Genomic DNA, 17478 nt, shown 5'->3' with positions numbered 1-17478 from the left:
AGGGATAGATCTAGTGAAAATAAGAATACTCATATTGGAGGCAAATTGGTCAGAAATCTTCTGACTTAGAAGAATAGATCATTGCTCCTTTATCCCATGCCTTGTCTGTGGTGGGAAGAAGCAAAATATTTTAGGGGAGACAGAGTCCTTGGAATAAAGTTGGAAGACTTCTGTGAGTGCCTTCTCAAGCATTTTGCCATTTTATACCAGTAAGAACAGAACACAATTAAAAACCGGATCATTGGTCAAGCAAACAAGCAAGTACAAAAGTAGAGCTGAAGAGTAAGAGCAGGAAGTGATTTAAGTCACTTCCAGCTTCCCTGAAGAGAGAACCTAAAGAACGCAACTATAGCAGAAGGAAAATGTTCAAAAGTTGGCTTTGGCCTGTCCCCCAAATACTTAAGAAGATCCCAGAAAAGCCTGCTTCCTAGGCAGCTGTTATTTCCTTCTTTCTTCAGTGCCAAGAACATGATTCAGAGCAGAAGCTACTGCAATTATTGGGAACAGGAATAGCAAATAGGTCATAGAGACATAGACAAAGAAATTCAGATCCTTTGGTTTCTTCTAGCATTTTTGTTACAAATTAAGCAACAATAAGGCTCACAAGTCTCAGTCTGAGTACTTTTTAGGCTGACATTTGAAACTTTAAGATCTGGTATTGTTTTACATTGAAAAAAAAAGTTTTTATGTGTTTTCTTCAACTTGTTTACAATTTTCAGTGCATGAAATCACATTATGCAACTGAAATTTGTGAGAAACACTCCGCAGCCAATAACTTAGGCTCAGGCGAGGATCTCAGTGAGGTAGTAATTTATTCGCGATTGCAATGGTGGGCGTCCCACAAGCAGGAGCGCACCTACTGGTTCCAAAACACAGTTTATATATTTGTTGATGACAGGACTCTCCCCTGTTTCTGCACTGAGTGGGTAATCCAGGTTCACAATCTATCTGATGCTTCACAGACAATGTATGGCTTCAGTTGCTGGCCTGTTAAATTTCAAATTTCTTTTGACTTTTTTACTGTTTGAAGTGGTAATGTTTCTTCACTTATCTGACTTAACACTGTGATTTTCACCTAATTGTTCTAAGGAGTCTGGTTGTCTGCATTTTACAAGGTCGCCTGCTAAGTTTTCTTATCACTGCAAGCATATCTCAATACCCCATTCCTTACCTTTAAACAATGTAACTGCAAAAACAACATTTTTATTCCCACAATTCCCCCCTTTTCTTTTTTTATACATTGTTGATTTTTGCAAAACTTTTCTCTAAGTTGTAATTTGGTAGATTTCTTCTTCTTCTTCACCTTCTTTGCTTTCCATCTCCTCTAATATCATCACCTTATCTCAGTAAGGTGGTGGCTTCGTGGTCATTTGTTTCAATTGTGCAGTTTCAGTTAACCACTGCACTAGTTCTTTTACACAGGGGATAATGCAACAACCAACGGCTACCAAAACTCCTGCTACTACGATCAAGGATGTAAATATGCCTAATTTTTCTGCCAATTCACTGGCAAGAGTGGTAAACCCTTGCAATGCTCTAGCTACTATGCCATCTGGGGCAGTATTGTTGGCTATAAAAGTGCAATAATGGTTGCTCAGTATCACACACACACACCTCATTTCTCAACAATCATCATATCTAATGCTATTCTCTTTTCCCAAGCCATTTTGCTGGTGGCATCTAGTTGTTCAGCGATTCCTCTTATCACATTCCTTGTATAATTTATGAATCTCTGATGATTATAATAAATATAATTAATCCAATCCACATTCTTATTGTTTGCTACCCACCAGAACAGTGACTCAAACCCTGCAGCAATTTGATTCCTGGCTTCCTGTTCATCGGGAACTCCTCTAGGCACCCCAATAGAATCTATGTACACTATCATCAAATGATACTCCTAAGCTTCTTTTACTACTTCTTTTTGTGATTGTGTATTTGTGATGTTTCTCTTTCAAATGCCAGGGTGAAGGGTATAGCTAATTGAACAAGTGCACAAGTGCCTCCCCAGTTAGATGGTAGGGTGAACCGTAAGATCTTCCCTCCACAGTACCACCAGAGATCTGCCCTGGGGATCTCAAGTCTTGAGCAGTTTCCCATCAAGTCCTTGGTAGCATTCAAGGTCCTCGTGCACAAGGCAAATTCTCCCAGATGCCAGGTAGCACTCACACCCTGCCATGAGAGGCTGTATGCTTACCTAGAGCTGTAGAGAATGCAGGGGGAACCCTGATATTGCTATCACGCAAGGAAGGGAACAGCAAAGAGAGAGAGTTACAGGCCTCATTTCCCCAGGCAGTCTTGGTACAATGCAATCATACATCGCATCCCCTGGGAATCCTTGGTCCACCCCAATGGGCAGGGCACTATCTGGGCAATCGGTCATCCCGAGGCACAAGCATAGCAATCGCTATGGTTGAGACTCTGGACAGTATATTTGACCCATTCTATCCAGGCATTCACATCCCCATACCCTGTTTCAATCTCAAATGTTTGAACTGCCGCATTTCAAAGAGGGCCTCCTGTTTTCTCTCCTGTTTTCTCTCCGAGTTTCTCCCTTTCTCTGATGGCAGTAGAGGATCGTTTCCACACAGCTATTCTCAATCTGGCTGTTGGGTCTCTCCCAGTTATTTGTTCTCTCTGCTCAATTGTTGTTGGGCATTTAAATCTCCACAAGCTAACACCTCACAAGCATCAAACATGACAGATTGTGGTACGTAACTCTCTGTCACATTCACCCATATTTTTATGGGGTATCCCGTCTTACTATTATCTGGTCATGCCTTTTCCAAGTTGCTAATTGACCAAGGCTTTCTCTGAGGCCTACAATCATTAAAAACAAAATTAATAATTGATTTTTTAAGCTGACATTTGAACCTTTAAGATCTGGTATTGTTTTACCAGAAACAATACATTGCAAAAAAAAAGTTTTTATGTGTTTTCTTCAACTTGTTTACAATTTTCAGTGCATGAAATCACACTACGCAACTGAAATTGAAATGCCTTAATTGAAAACCTGAAAACACACATATGTCAGGACCATATTAAATGAAATCAAGATTGCTTTTTAGTATTTTGTCATCTAACTCCATTCAAAACAAATTCTGGTTGCTCAAATCCTTAATGTGACAGAATCTGCTTTGAGACTCATTGAAATTAGTGGATCTGTTCCAAACTCTTTCAGTGAAGCTTCCAGCAGCTCTCATGTACTACAAAATTATGGGATGCTTTAGTTGCTCAAACTTAAAAAGAAGAATTTTTGCTTTTTGAAACAGACTGAAGGATTCACTTGCTGCCAGGGACAACTCAAAGCATAGCCTAATTTCAGCTGTTCCTCAACTGAATAAAAGTCCTAATTTTGTTATTTATGTATTGTACACCTTCTAAGTACAGCCCTCATAGACATAACCACAAATTCCTCGACTTCTTCCTATTGATATTTATAAAACTATAATTTTTGCATTGCATGTACATGAATATAACTCACTATTTATGCAAATTAATAATTTGATTTCTAAAGAAGAATTCCCTCTGCTTCTAGAACAGATCCGACTCCCACTGATGTCCTGTAAAAAAAAAAACATATATAAAAATCCATCAATATATGAGCAGGAAGGAGCTGCTGAAACAGCTCCCATTATCCCTGAACTGATGTGGTAACAGTACTGTTGTGGTGATGGTACTCACCTAGCTGCAACTGCATATCAAGATATCTGCAGTCTGAAGAAGTGAGTTCTAAACTGCAGTAATCCTCTATTTCCTCTTCTCCATAACAGAGAGGAGCACGAAAGTTTTCAGCAAATCAGTCCTTCACTTTCCCACCCCTCACCAGTAGGAAACCTGTCTTCAGGCATATGGCTAGTATTCATCCAAATGTCTTACTCCTAAAATATACATTGGAATGCCTATTTTCTCTGGGTAAGGGGAAAGCAGAACACCTGCTGTAGAGGACTCTCCATTTTGCTCCCAGATACTGCTGTTCTTTACGCTCTGTCTTGAGGATCACAGTGTGTTTAGGGTTAAGGTTCTCAAACTCATGGCAAATCCTTTGTCTCTTCTTTGTCCAGACATATGAAAACATACCATGTTACAGAGAAGTCTGATGCTGTACAGAAGACTGTTGCAGGTCATAAAATAACTCTATAAATATACTTCTTGCTTTTAGTTATGACTACAGTGATTCTGTGCTACCTTTCAAGTAGAAGAGTGATGATATTCTATAAATAATGTATTTTTGTGGTCCCTAAATGAATGACAGGAAAAAAAACCTCTAAGAAACCAGAGGCCTTAGAACAACAAAGGTGATCTGAATTTTATGCAAGCAAGTTTTATCCTTTGCAACTCCAAGTTAAAGATAGTAGAAGTAAGATCTATCCAGCTATATCCTTTTTCCCTGATCTTTCATGCTTCCAAGAATCTGAAGCCCTATCTCTTTAAACTGTCTTTAAAAATAAAACACAATTATTGATTTTAACTCAAATAGGAAATACGTATGCTTATTTACATCCTCTAGGGATCTAGCCCAACACATTGTCTAAAAAGTTCACTTCATTCTGCCTTCTTGAAAGACAATGTCTATCTAAATTAACTATTTTTTTTTGCTTGTTTGTTATTTCACTGCTTAGTATTTTCCTATGAACAATACTTTTTTGAGTATGGATTATTTTTTTCTTATTAATTCAACTGAATTCTTGCTACTAGCGAAGTATGTCTTCCACCCGGTGAGAACCTCTGACGAGTTTAAACAGTGGTAAAGATGAGGGTCACAAGTTTATGCTCTGATTTTATTTTTAAGTCAACAGTTCTTCTGAAGCTGTCTTCTAAAAAAATAATACATAGATAAGGGAAATAAGGAACATTTCTTGAAAAACACCAGTTTCTCTTCATTTCCCTTTTACACATAGATGCGATGCTGTCTGACAGCGTGTTGAACAAAACATCATTGACTAAACAGTACTTCTATCATATTTTATAGAAAAGTCATTTAACGTTGAAAGTTTAAGTTGCCTTGTGGAAAAACAGTAGTGTCAAGAGAGTGGAAGGGGTTCTTCAGAAAGGAGGGTTAAAAGGGAAGTGTGTTATGCTCCAGAATAACATTAATTTTTACCATCTTAGTACAGGTCTTGAAATTCTTACACTTTCTTCTCCATCCTCTCTTCTCAGAATTATTCCTTCCTGTGAGTTTCAGAGTCCTGCTGTGTTTTATCTACTGAAATATCCCATTTTTCTCAAAATTCTGTCACAGTATTAGCTTTAAATAGATAAGTGTATTTTCAGAGCTTGATTAATAATAGAATCAGGATAACAACTATATAGATCTCAGCAAGACAGATACTCTACCAGAACTGCCCTTCAGAAACCTGATCTAAAGCTTTACAAATCATCTTTTCCTTTACTTTTCATAAAAGTAAAAACCACGATACCCTGAGGATATGAAAACTCTGATTGGAGTTTCACTCCCAGAAGCTCTCAAGTTGAATGGCACAAGCCCTACTTCAAGTCATTCTTTAAAGGCACTCAGCTTTTATCTACACCAGACAGATCCTTTCCTAGTATAACTACCACATATGTATTATAAATGCTAACCAGAGTAGTTATTGTTTTAATTTAACATGAAATTCACAAACCTCCCATGTGAAGCCATTACAAAAAAAGAGTAATTGATCAACTGATTTTTTTTTTTTCCACTCACTAAAAGGAACACATGTTACACCTCTTAACAGGAATCCTTTTGTTTTTATTATTATTATTTTTAATTTATTTATTTAATGTATTCTTCCAAGAGCAATAATGGCTTTTCTATCCTGAGCTGCAACTATTCCATACAGGAAACAAGAAGAACTTAGGCTAGGTAGGTGTTTTGTCCTTGTCATGCCCAGCTGCCAGGTGCCGTCTCAGTACCGTGACCCACACAGCCAGTTAACATCAGTCACCCTATCTCCAAAATACTCAGCTGGGAACGCAAAGGGAAGGTATCGCAAAATTACTTCCTCCCTGCTGTTTGTTTTCCCTGTTCAGCATTATTTCACTCTTCTTTGTCTGTTCCCCAGCGTGCTTGAGCTAACAAAATATAATTGGTGCCTTACACCAACTTACCAAAACAATCTGCTTTCTTCTGCTTCATGGACTGGTCCCCAAGTGTGATGAAGATTTTAGAAAGGGACACACATTCTTGAAGAGCACAGGAAGCAAGGATGGCCCATATTCCATGCATGAAGAGCACCTGGGCACACTTCTGCCAGTTCTCTTTGGAAGAAAGTATTTCCTTTAGCCTTTGAAATTTCAGAAGGCAGGGAGAAACATATCTAAAAGTTCCCTATAAGATCTCTCTCTTGTCTCCGAGTGGCAGTTTTTGGTTTGGTTTGGTTTGGTTGTTTTTCAGAATTTTAAAGCTTCAGGAATTGTGTTGCCAGCAGTGGAAAGCTGAGTAAGTCTGAACCTGCACCAAAGACAATTTCAGTGCACCTGAAGAAAATTTCTCTCAGATACAAAACCTGGGAAACAATGGCTTAAACTGCCAGGTAAATGCAGAATCAGGTAAAAGGCAAAATCCCAACTCAGTGTTAATTACAGCGCTATGAGCGATAATTCAAGCATTCTGAGGACCCTACAGGAAGTACTGTGGGATTGCTTTCCTACCTAGATGGCACAGGGATCTAATAATAAAATAAAAAATTTACAAACTGTCACATATTGGAAGCCACAATCATATAGAGGGGTTATTGGCACTGTAATATTTATGCATAACAAAAAAATCAAAATGAATCACCTGCTAATTAATTTATATTAGAGCTGGCTGTGTTAGCCTTCCAGAAAAGACCAAGGGGTTTTGTTGTTGTTGTTGTTTCCCCACTTTCTTTGTTTACAATTTTAAAAGATGCTAACGGAGCTGCTACATGCAATCTCACAACTCCTGTCCCATTATTCAAAATTGGTGGCAGTCAATTCTAAGAAAAACTTCAACATGTGGCTAAAAGCCTACTACCACTCTCCTGTCATTCGTGGGAAGTCCATGCTCTTTTGGGTGGTCTCAACTTCTAACCTCCTACCTTTCAATTTACAATTCTAACTGGAGCAGTCATTGTTACCTTTCTGGACAAGAGGTCCGTGGAGCCAGTAAAACATTTTATGGTGACCTACATAGAAAACCTGCAGAGCCAGCACAAGGACACAGTCTCGGTGCTTTGAGATGCCTGTGTCAGTTCTTGTAAACGAATTCTTGGTGGCACCACTTCACATGGAGTTAGTGTTTTGCAGAAGCAAAGGTGCACGTACCATGCAGACCCTGGAACAATCTTCATGGAGAATTATTATTCAACTTTGCTTACTTTAACTGAAAATCCTTGCCTGCTGACCTGCTTGTGCCTACACAGGAAAAAGAATATAGGGTAAGACCTCATTCAGCCATCCCTTTTCAAAATCAGGCACGCTTAAGATCATAGGGAAGTGCGGGCCTCCATTGACAGTTACAAAAAACTAAACTGATTTTTCAGTGAACCTTTTCTTTTCACTTTTTGACAGGGACAAAACTTGAAAAGAATGCTAGTGTAGGCTATTCTCTTGCAAGGAAGTTATTTGTGTGACACTCCTTTTCCAGTTGTCAGCTTCTCATGTGTCAGGCCGTGCCTTATACAGAGGAAGCACGGGCTGTACATTTGTGGGGGATACAGGCAGCCCTCTTTGCTTTGGTGGTTAGCAAGAATGTGTATCTTTCTTTAGACTCTTCATCAGACTAGGCATAAATCAAAAAAATACTTTGCTGTACCCTCAACAAGGTGTTTTTATTGAAATATTCCTTTTCCTCTGTACTCCCAGTTTTTATATGAAAATGTTACTTGAAACTGAAAAAATAAAACCCTGAAAGCATAAAGCAAGCCCTGAAACGCATTACGAACTGAAAGGAGAAAGTTTTCTTCAGTATACCTTTACTGATTGTTGAATTTATCTATTAGTTTGCTTAAGTCGATTCTTATTTAACTCTGAGAAGCAAACAGCAGAAATTTTTGTGCATTGGTCAGTCACACCTACTCTTGGAAATACTTGGTGAAATCATGCAGGGAAAAGAGGTCATCCGCAAAGTAAAAATGTTTTACTTATTACCGTAGGTAAATGAAAATAGAATTCTATGCCATCTACTCATAATTCTTTCTAAAATCAGAGGGGTGCCAGAGAAAGACACTGATTTAGTTGTACAGAGGTAGTAACAAAATGGAGCCCAAGGTTACCAAGCAGAAGAAAGATAAAAGCCACTCTTTTCTGGGACTCAATTTTGAGTCTTTATTAATCAGTAAGGCAAAATACAATACTTTTCATATATTTTTCACTAAAAATTGTAATTAACGAAAGTTTTTGTATTGCTGGGATCATATGTTCTTTTTTCTATTACATTAGTAGCTTTTGTAGCCCCTTTGTTATACTGTTTTTTTTTATTTTTTTTCACTAAGAATATATGGTATGTTTGGTATGCCATTTCATTACCAAGATGAAGTTAAAAGATATAAAGTATAATTGAAGTATAAATGAATGGACAATTATATATTTTGCCAATGAACTAAGTTTAAATGACATATCAGTCTTCCTAGAATCCAGAGGAGATTTGATATAAAGTGTTAGGTGATGCTTTTCTGGAACACATTTACTGATATTTCTCACCCATACTCGTCTGAAAAGAAAAAAAAAAATCCAAACAGTGAAAATTAGATGTTCTGTATTGGCTTAGCATGTTTTGTGAAAACAGATATTTTTGCTATGAGATTATAAAGTTATCCGTCTAGTAAGCCATAATAATCAAATGGATTAATTTCATGCAGGAAGATAAATGGTAGCTTTCACATAGCGATTAATGTCATAGATTTTTTTAAATGGTCATTAAAATAACCCAAACTGCCATCACAGAATTTGCTGGGAAAAAAAAAAAAAAGACAAATGAGCAAAATTAATGTGTTTTAAATAAAATAGTGCCAGGGAGTAAATTTATAAACTGGATTGAAATGCTAGTGAAACACTCACAGCCAGTGGTTAGGACAACGAAATTTTACATGATGCTGCTTCTTTCTACTTGGGTTTTGCACATGAAGATCATACCTCCTCAACAGATTAATTTTCATTTTTTGATCAAAAGCAGCACCTTGTATGAATATCACAGTTCTTTTGTCCCCTCACTTGCAGACATGGTACTAAACAAGTTTTTTAGCTACCATTAGGGAATTTGCCTTGATAAATACAAATCTCTCTAGAATATAGCACATTTTTCTCTTAAGTGCCACAACATTTAAGACACGATAGAGAAATATCCATTTTAAAAGCTAAATCCTGACGAATCCAGGCGTCCTTTCTCATTGGGAAAATAAATTTTTATCAGGCATTGCTAACTACGTGAGAAAGTTCCACTGTATAACCAATGGTGCAGAGTCAGTACAAACTGCACGGGAGAGCTCTCGCTTCAAATCAAATAAAGCCTGAGGACAATGCCAGATAATCAGACCTAATCCCTTCACATGTCAGTGAATCACATACTACTGAAATGGCCCGTAACAGGTCTAAAGCTTCCAGTTAAAGCAAGAATGTTAGTCTCTAAAAAGGAGAACTTGTCATGGTGTTGGTAAAGAACAGGAAAGATAATACCTGAAAGCCTTGCAAGATTAGGAATTTGTCTGAGATACACCAAGGTAAGCCCAGAAACTATACTGTATGAAAAAAAAATAAAAATAAAAAGAGAAGCAAGTGAGTAAGCTCCATGGATCATGGCTCTAAAGAATTTTTACAGATATGTATGTCCTCCTACTGCAACGTGTACCATAGTGAAGTTCTCACTTGGGAACACACCTTCTGCCTCTGCATTAACCCAGTTGCCCAAATCCTGCGGAAACTTAATATCTCTGACACTACGACTTTCCTGTCATTTCACTAAGATCAGCCAACAATTTATGAGCTTATTGGATGCCAAAACTGGATATGACTACATAAACCTTGTTTTCTTAGGCAAATGGATTAAAACATTTGTAATGGTGCCTGGCAGTCTGACCTCTGGAAAAAAAGAAAGGGAAAAAAACTAACAAACAAACAAAAAACAACTTAGCTCAGGCATTCAAGATCACTGTGAACATATAAGTAAGGCATACAGGCAGGGCATTTGAGAGGGATCACTGTACCACCTTTCCTAGTTTGCTTGCCTACTCACTATGCTATCTACAACTCTGACTCATCGGGGATGTTTCAGATAGATGAAAAAAAGAAAAAGAAAAGAAGACCAGAAACCAAATTAAAGCATGAGAGAAAGAAGGATTGCTTCAGGCACTTGACAAGTCCTGAAACATGACAATTAATTGCAGTCATTATTTCAGTATGGAGACAGAAGAATTTCATCCATGGTCAGGACTTGTGAAGAAAGGGAATGAAGCAGCACGACTACTCAGGTCCTCCATACATACCAATGCAAGGAGAACCATCTTACCATCTTCTCAATACAAGGAATAAAATTGTCTAAGAGATTTCAATAGCCAGCAAGATCACCATTTTTCTCCACAGCCCCAGGATACTGCTAGGCTCCCGCTGAGATCTAGAAGCCAATCTTTCTTCTTTGCACTCTCTAGTATGTCTCATATCTCCATATTCAAACACATCTACATGTAGTAGAAGTTTATTCAGACTTGTTGAAAGATTTGTTGAGAAATAAAGCATACTGAATTCCGTAAGTTTCACATAGCTACTCATATCCATATTATCCAGACACCAGAACTGAACACTGTATTTTAACTGCAGGGATATGCTGTGCATACAGGCAATGCATTTCCCCTGTTTCTGCCTAGCAATATCTGCTGTGTTTGGTCCGTAACTGTAACTGATATTTTGCCAGAGGACTGCACAGAAAGCAAACATGGAGAGGACTACCTACAATGATGTGGAAACAAACAAGCAAACGAACAAAAACCAAAAAGAAAACAAATGTTCCCACACAGCCTTTTGCGCAGTTTAACACTGCAGGTTTGTAAGCTGTTTCAAGTAACTCAACTTGTTCAGACAAGGCCCTCTCAAGTCTATGACTTCAGAACAACGCAAGCCAGGGAAGGCAAATAAAGTGTGATTCAAACGTGTAAAGTATACCTGGCAGAAACAATCCATTTATCATCACCGGCTGCCCCACCAAGCCAACGCATCTGATTTTAGGTTAGGAGATACTATCATCTTCACAGCAGTTACCAGAGTCAAGGTCCCGCTGCACTGGAGAACCTGGACTTTACTGAGCTATGTGCTACGCTGAAATCAGACCATTTCTAGGATGCATGTTTTCAAGAAGACAATGTATTGAACTGAAATGCATGAAAAGGATGTTAAGTGCTTTGGGTAGGTATTTGGAGGTGAAAGGGGAAAATGTGTTAAACATTTTGAATCTAGCCCCGCTACTGATATACCATTCATTATGTTAGTATCAGGGAGCTTCACAACCCCAAGAGCGTTCACCTTAAAACCTACTCCGAGAGTAGCAGAAAAGTCATGCCAATGGGAACGCTAGCACAGGAAAAGCGACCTGATTTACATGCCCTTACAGACAGCAGCTTGCACCTCGTAGTCTAACACCTGAGGAGGGGCCAGGCTTGCTGGACACAGTAACAGAGGCAGGAAAACAAGAAAATCAAGGCAATCTGTACAGCAGCACCACAGGTGGGTAAGTCAAGGAGCTGTGTATGGAGGGTAATGCTGTTCTGCAGTTTTCTTCTGCCTTTGGAGACGAGACATTGGAAACAATTGTTCCTTTTAGCTCAGTTAGAGCAACACTGAATGGTTTGTCTGAGCTGTAGCGCAGCCCTTTTGTCAAAACCACTTCTCACTAATGACTTGCCTTCCAAAAATACATCGTTCATTTCATTCTTTGTCAGATGTAATTGATGCAAATTCAGTTTTATACCAAAGTATTGGTTATATATACTTTGTGACATCTCAGTTTGACAGCGTACAATTAAGTGACAAATGCTGTGGTGTAAAAAGGAATAGCTATGACAAGCATTCATAACTTCTGTATAAACCTGGCATTTTAGAAGACATGAAAGCCTTCTTCTTTCACCTTCCTCCTGGCAAACAGAAGTCTGAGCCAGGTAAGCAGCCAGGGTCACTGCCATGATTTGCCATGCAAAGGTGAATGGACTCAAGGGCACAGGAAACCTTGTTGTACACAGCTAAATCCTGCTGTGAAGGTTGTCATTGGGAAGCATTCTGTGATGGTCTCCAAGCTTTTTTTTTTTTTAATTATTATTATTATTTTTGTTTCAGAGTGTCAGTACAATGTATCCATTCCTGCTTGGCTATGGCTCACAGTACTGCTCACGGCATCCTGGGCACGTTTCTTTCAGAGCGCCCTGCCTTCCTTTCAGCTCAGTGATTATCCTGGGGCTGGCCTGCCCTTATTTTTTCCTAAGCCTGTTCCTAATCCCTCTGTAGCTATTCCTGTCCCATGATTTCAGACCTTAATCTTTTTCTAACACCCACATTTGATTTTAAATTGTTCCACTTGGCACTTGCCATCTTTTGAAGAGTTCTTACCTGCAGTGCCTACAGCCTTCTCATGTCTATTTTATTTTATGCATCACCTTCCAATCCAGAAAGTAATACTATTACTGCACTGTCTGGATAAAGTTTCACTTTGATATCAAATGTGGTGTTTTATTAGACTGTAATTTTGTCAATTTGTCTGCAGCACTTAACAGCTAAAGTATATCTCTTTTAAATCTCTGCATTGGTTTAAGAATCAGAGCTTATCAGCTCCCCTGGGTGCAACCATGGATCTCACTAATTCTGTTACTTTTCGGCTGAGGCATTTCAATATTCTCCTTTTCTTTTTCCTAAATGCAACCACTTATAGTAAGCAGAGTAAACCAACTACATGTATTTAATGTCTAAGTTGAAACATATCTTCTAATTATGACAATCAATTAATGTGTCTTCCAGTTATACTCAGGGATTTTTCTGCTTTGAGAACTGGAATAGAAAGCTAGCAAGAGAGAAGAGTATGAAGCAGAGTTGCTAGCTGGTGGAAGGATTTTCTGCAGTGAAAGGGGGAGAACGTGGTACAACATGGAATTGTATTTTTGTTTTGTTTTAGAAAGTGAGAGGGTATACCTTTCCAGTAACATGATAATAATTTTCATTGCTTTTTTTCACAGTATTAATACCAAGCTGTAAAGAGGGATCAGTCAGATAGTAAGTAGGTGGATAGTACAGTTTGCATCAGCAGAAATGCTTTCCATAGTTAGTATAAGCATTGTCTTTATCTAGCCATTCACTACTTCTTCTTGTTCTCTATTTTTTTTTAAACTGCCTGAACACTTTATGGCACTCCCCCCCCATTTTTTTTTTTCAAAGGTGTTGTATTCACTATACTCTAGTAGCGAGGTTCCATTCTTATATTAAAAGATTGATAATGGAGAAAATGATAATTAAAGACCAAATGGAAATAATGTGGGCTTCTGACTTTCTCACAAGAAGCAGTAGGCTTTGAGGAGCAAGATTAAAAATAAATACGTGGGCAGGTACATACAATCCAATGCTTTGCTGATGTTTATCTACCTGGATTTTAACAATTCAGCTATTGTGTTCTTCCCTGGTTTTAACTTCTTCCTTGCTCTTTCTATTCTTTCTTCTGATCGGGGAGCAGCAGTGACAGCTGTTCAGGCTGCTCTGTTCATCTACCTGCACGGGAGTAATTCCCCTTCACCGCACAGAAAGCTCCCGCTTTTTGTCAAAATAGCAACTCCTTCAGTATTCTTAGGAAGTCTCTCTCATCTGCTTGCATCACTGACTGACAAATGTTTGCATAGTCTAACTTTTTGTACAATATCTTTAAATCTTGATTTTTTGCTGTGTCCTCTAGTCTGTTGAGCAACAGCTTCCCAGCATCAGCTGTGGTGGACAAAACTTTTTCATTTCTTTGCAGCTTTGTACAATGTTTGCACTAACGTTTTTGGCTTATTTTCACTTCCTCGGGAATGTTCTGTGCTCATAACTTATGTGCTTTCTTCCTGCTTATTTTATCCCTTCCAATTGTTTTCTCTGCTGTATTTTGTGTTGGACTGTGCATATTTATAGCAACGAACATGTTGAGGGCAATGATTTGGGCTTTAACAAGTGAGCTCTGAAAATAGCTGTGTGATGCTAGTAGTTAAGCAGACCTTACTCTACCCTCACTGAGTAGCGAGGCAGTGCTGATGTTGCACTAAGGCAGGAAGGTTTTGAGCCAGACCCTACACAGAGCAAATCGCAGAAGCAGAAACAGAATTTGGAACCTCCTGGCTGCCAGCTGCCTGCTTGTTCTGACAAGCCACACTGCTTTCCAGCTATCCTGGATTACCCTAGGGAGACTGAATGGCATTGCTAAACCATGTACAGTTGAATCAACTATGGGCCAATTACCCTCAACTGCTGAATCTTCCAGCTCAGCACTCTCTATCAACATCAGTGTACAAGTTAGCAAGTTCCCAGGAGAGCAATAGAGAGAGATCTCTTAGCATGCTAGCCTCTAAAAAAGGAAGGGGTAGGGGGCATGGGGAGTTAGCACACTCTGAGTACCCCTTGTCCCCAGACAAGAAAAAAACACCTTAATCTGAAAAGGAGCCTAACAGAGAGACATGTTCCTTAAAGTCATTTTGACCCTGGCAAATACAAACATAATACATGCTGTCAGTGCAGTCACTTCTAGCTGACAGCATCGAATACAGCTTATACTAGAGATTGTGATTCCATTTCACAGCCACCTTTCTCTCTCACTGATGCAAAATGGGCAACTAATTAAGCCGTCATTTTTCAAATCAGAAGATATTTACTAGGCAGTTGCTTCATTAAATAAAATACTATGTGTCAAAAAAATTAAAGAAAAGAATTAGTCTTAAAGGTATGAAGTTATTTGCTGAACATCTGTTTCCCAAAGAGGGGGAAAAAAAGGTGAAAATCCGATTAAATCAACCAATATTTTGATTTGCAATGTTAATAGGTTGAATGTTCTCACACAGTTCTTGGAAAAACAATAGATCATTTGTAAGCAAAGACTCAATAGGCAAAAGCGATACACACAACAGAAAATATAAAATAGATTCCTTTACTCCCTGGCTGCATGTGTTCATGCTGCAGACTGGAAAACCACAGCTAGCTTTTAATCTGCTGTCTTGAGCAAATCCAGAAGTGGCTGGTCATATCCCTGGGTAGATTTCTGAAACCAAAACCTGTAGTCTACCATATGAAATACATTTGCAAATCGACAGGTCAGCCTCTGAGAAAGACGATCCAGTATTAAATAATTTGATAGCAGGTTACTTGGAAAACTGGGTAATGAAACAGTAGGATCAGAAGAAAAAACAATGCATTAGAAGTGTCTTCCTCCCAACACAGAAAGCCTTCAAAACCTCCTGTAAATAGAAATACTCTCTTCACCCTATTCTCTCATGCAGACTACGGCACAAGGGAGTAGATCAGCAAAGTGAATGACCAATGACCTTGCATGCCCAAGTTCTCCAGCCTGCATTGAGAAAGGCTGTCACCTCGTTCGGTGTTCAGCTGATCTGATAAACGAGGCCTGAAAATAATCTGGTAGAGTCACCTCTAGAATCTGTGAAGTCCTTAATTCGATATCCAGTTTCAACCATTAAGCAACTAAGATAAGTGTGTCAGTGACATAGGCAGATGCTCAGAAGGGAGGTTGTAGACTGTCTCCTGGGGAAGGTAAAGGATTGGCATTCCTAAAAGCTCAGAAAGCACTAATCTTGAACCTCAGATTACTGAAAAATGCACTTACTTACCAGCATCTTTGAAGACATTTCAGTATGAACAATTGGTAAGGAATTTTCTGTTTTACATATAACCCACAGAAGTATGTCCTATTCCAACGAGAAACTAGCATAACCATTTGTTCCAGATTCGTTGTGCGGAAAGTCTACTACAAGCACAAACATTATTGCTCTCTCCAGCATCATCTCCGGGAATACTTGGAAACAAATGTCCTGACTAATCTGTTGTGAATTCTATACGAAATTTAATAGTGACAGGAACCTGAAAGATTCCTGCTCATTTTGGGGATGGCATTTGGACCAAACCCCATGTTGAGGCATAACTGGGAGGAAAAGGCAAACTATTTACCTCAAGAACATTACATCCTCTCTTACCTCTCACGATAAATCAACAGAAGAGTTACCAACTCCTACTTTGAGACCTCTGTACCCAGGAGTACATACAAATATGTCAAAAGGTAAGTATGCTTGACAGAAAAGGAGCTTCAGGGAAAGCAGTCAGCTGTATCCTGACATATGTCAGATCCTTTATAAACCTCCAGGGCATGCCAGTTCCTTGCATTAATTACCTGCAATGGACATCCTCTCACATCCGCTTCTCAGAGGTTCCAGCCTCCTTCCCTATCACTCCCTCCACGGACTTTTCATCAAGCCAAGTGAAGGAAAATAGAAATAATTGTGCCTGCTGTTATGCTGTTTCTCACCGTAGGGGTCCAATGAGGAACATGAGTTTTCCTATGAACCCAACAGCAGCCATAAAAAGGATAAGGTGCTGAGCTGACACAGCTTGCCTGAGGGAGTGACAATGTCAGCAAATCAAAAGGAATATAAAATGTCTAGACTTACACATGGTCTGGCTGACACTGAATCTCTCCAAGTACTTCATTCAGAGGAAACGCTTATAATACTGTCCTGGCTTATTATTTTATGCAGGGAAGCCAGCCAGGAAGTCCAAAAGAGCTACATATCTCATTAGGAAAAATCCACCTCTTCTATCCTTACACTTTGAAGCTCTGCTTCCCTTTCAGTTTGGATAGACTGGGTTAAGATTGTGGAAATCGCATGTGGAGTTTCACAGACGAGCTTTGAAGACGGTTTTGTAGGCCTTCAAGGAGATATATTCTCAGCTGGCACTTGTTAAGAGTCAGACTGGTTCTGTGTCAAACAGCATTATGGTACTGAGAAGTTTCTGAGGTGTGGAGCAAGACCTTGTAAGCTTTCTGCCCATTTAACTCATGAGAAAAACAATTCCCGCTGCTGGAAGGAAGATAGGCTACTGCTTCTCACAGTGCTGCAAAGAAGATAGGCTGCTGCATTTACAACTCTGACTGGGTAAAAAAGGCCACTGCTTGCAGCAGCTAATCTACTGTCAGTCCTACTTTGTCCAAGAAGATGGAAAACATCATCCCAGGAATCTTCATTTCCCTAAGAGACTTTTTTGAAAAATATTTCTAAATGTTACTATACGAGGAAGTGAAATGGTAGAGTAATGCATTATGGAGCAGCTTCCAATGTGGGAACAAAGCACAAGGGAAAAATTCCAAATAGCTAAATGAAAGTTTGTGACAGATCCAGTCCATGTCTGACAATCATTCTAAAACTGCAAGATTGGTGTTGACAACCAAAGGCACGGCTCCTTTCTTTGCTTCTGAGAAGATGTTCAGCCTATGAAGGTAGAGCTAGACTCGAGTGGCTCGGTGTTTCGAAATAC

The 17478-nt window shown here is 39.0% G+C and overlaps 1 protein-coding gene across 1 annotated transcript in view; it reads right to left on the bottom strand.

The window, feature by feature from the left end:
• The window catches only part of INPP4B (inositol polyphosphate-4-phosphatase type II B), a 361482-nt gene that overhangs the window by 17462 nt on the left and 326542 nt on the right, over positions 1 to 17478 (bottom strand). The window lies entirely within an intron of this gene.

Source organism: Anser anser (genome assembly GCF_964211835.1).
Source record: "Anser anser genome assembly, chromosome: 4".
Taxonomy (NCBI): domain Eukaryota; kingdom Metazoa; phylum Chordata; class Aves; order Anseriformes; family Anatidae; genus Anser; species Anser anser.
Note: the sequence above shows the minus strand (reverse complement) of the source record. Positions and strands in the feature narration are given on the sequence as shown.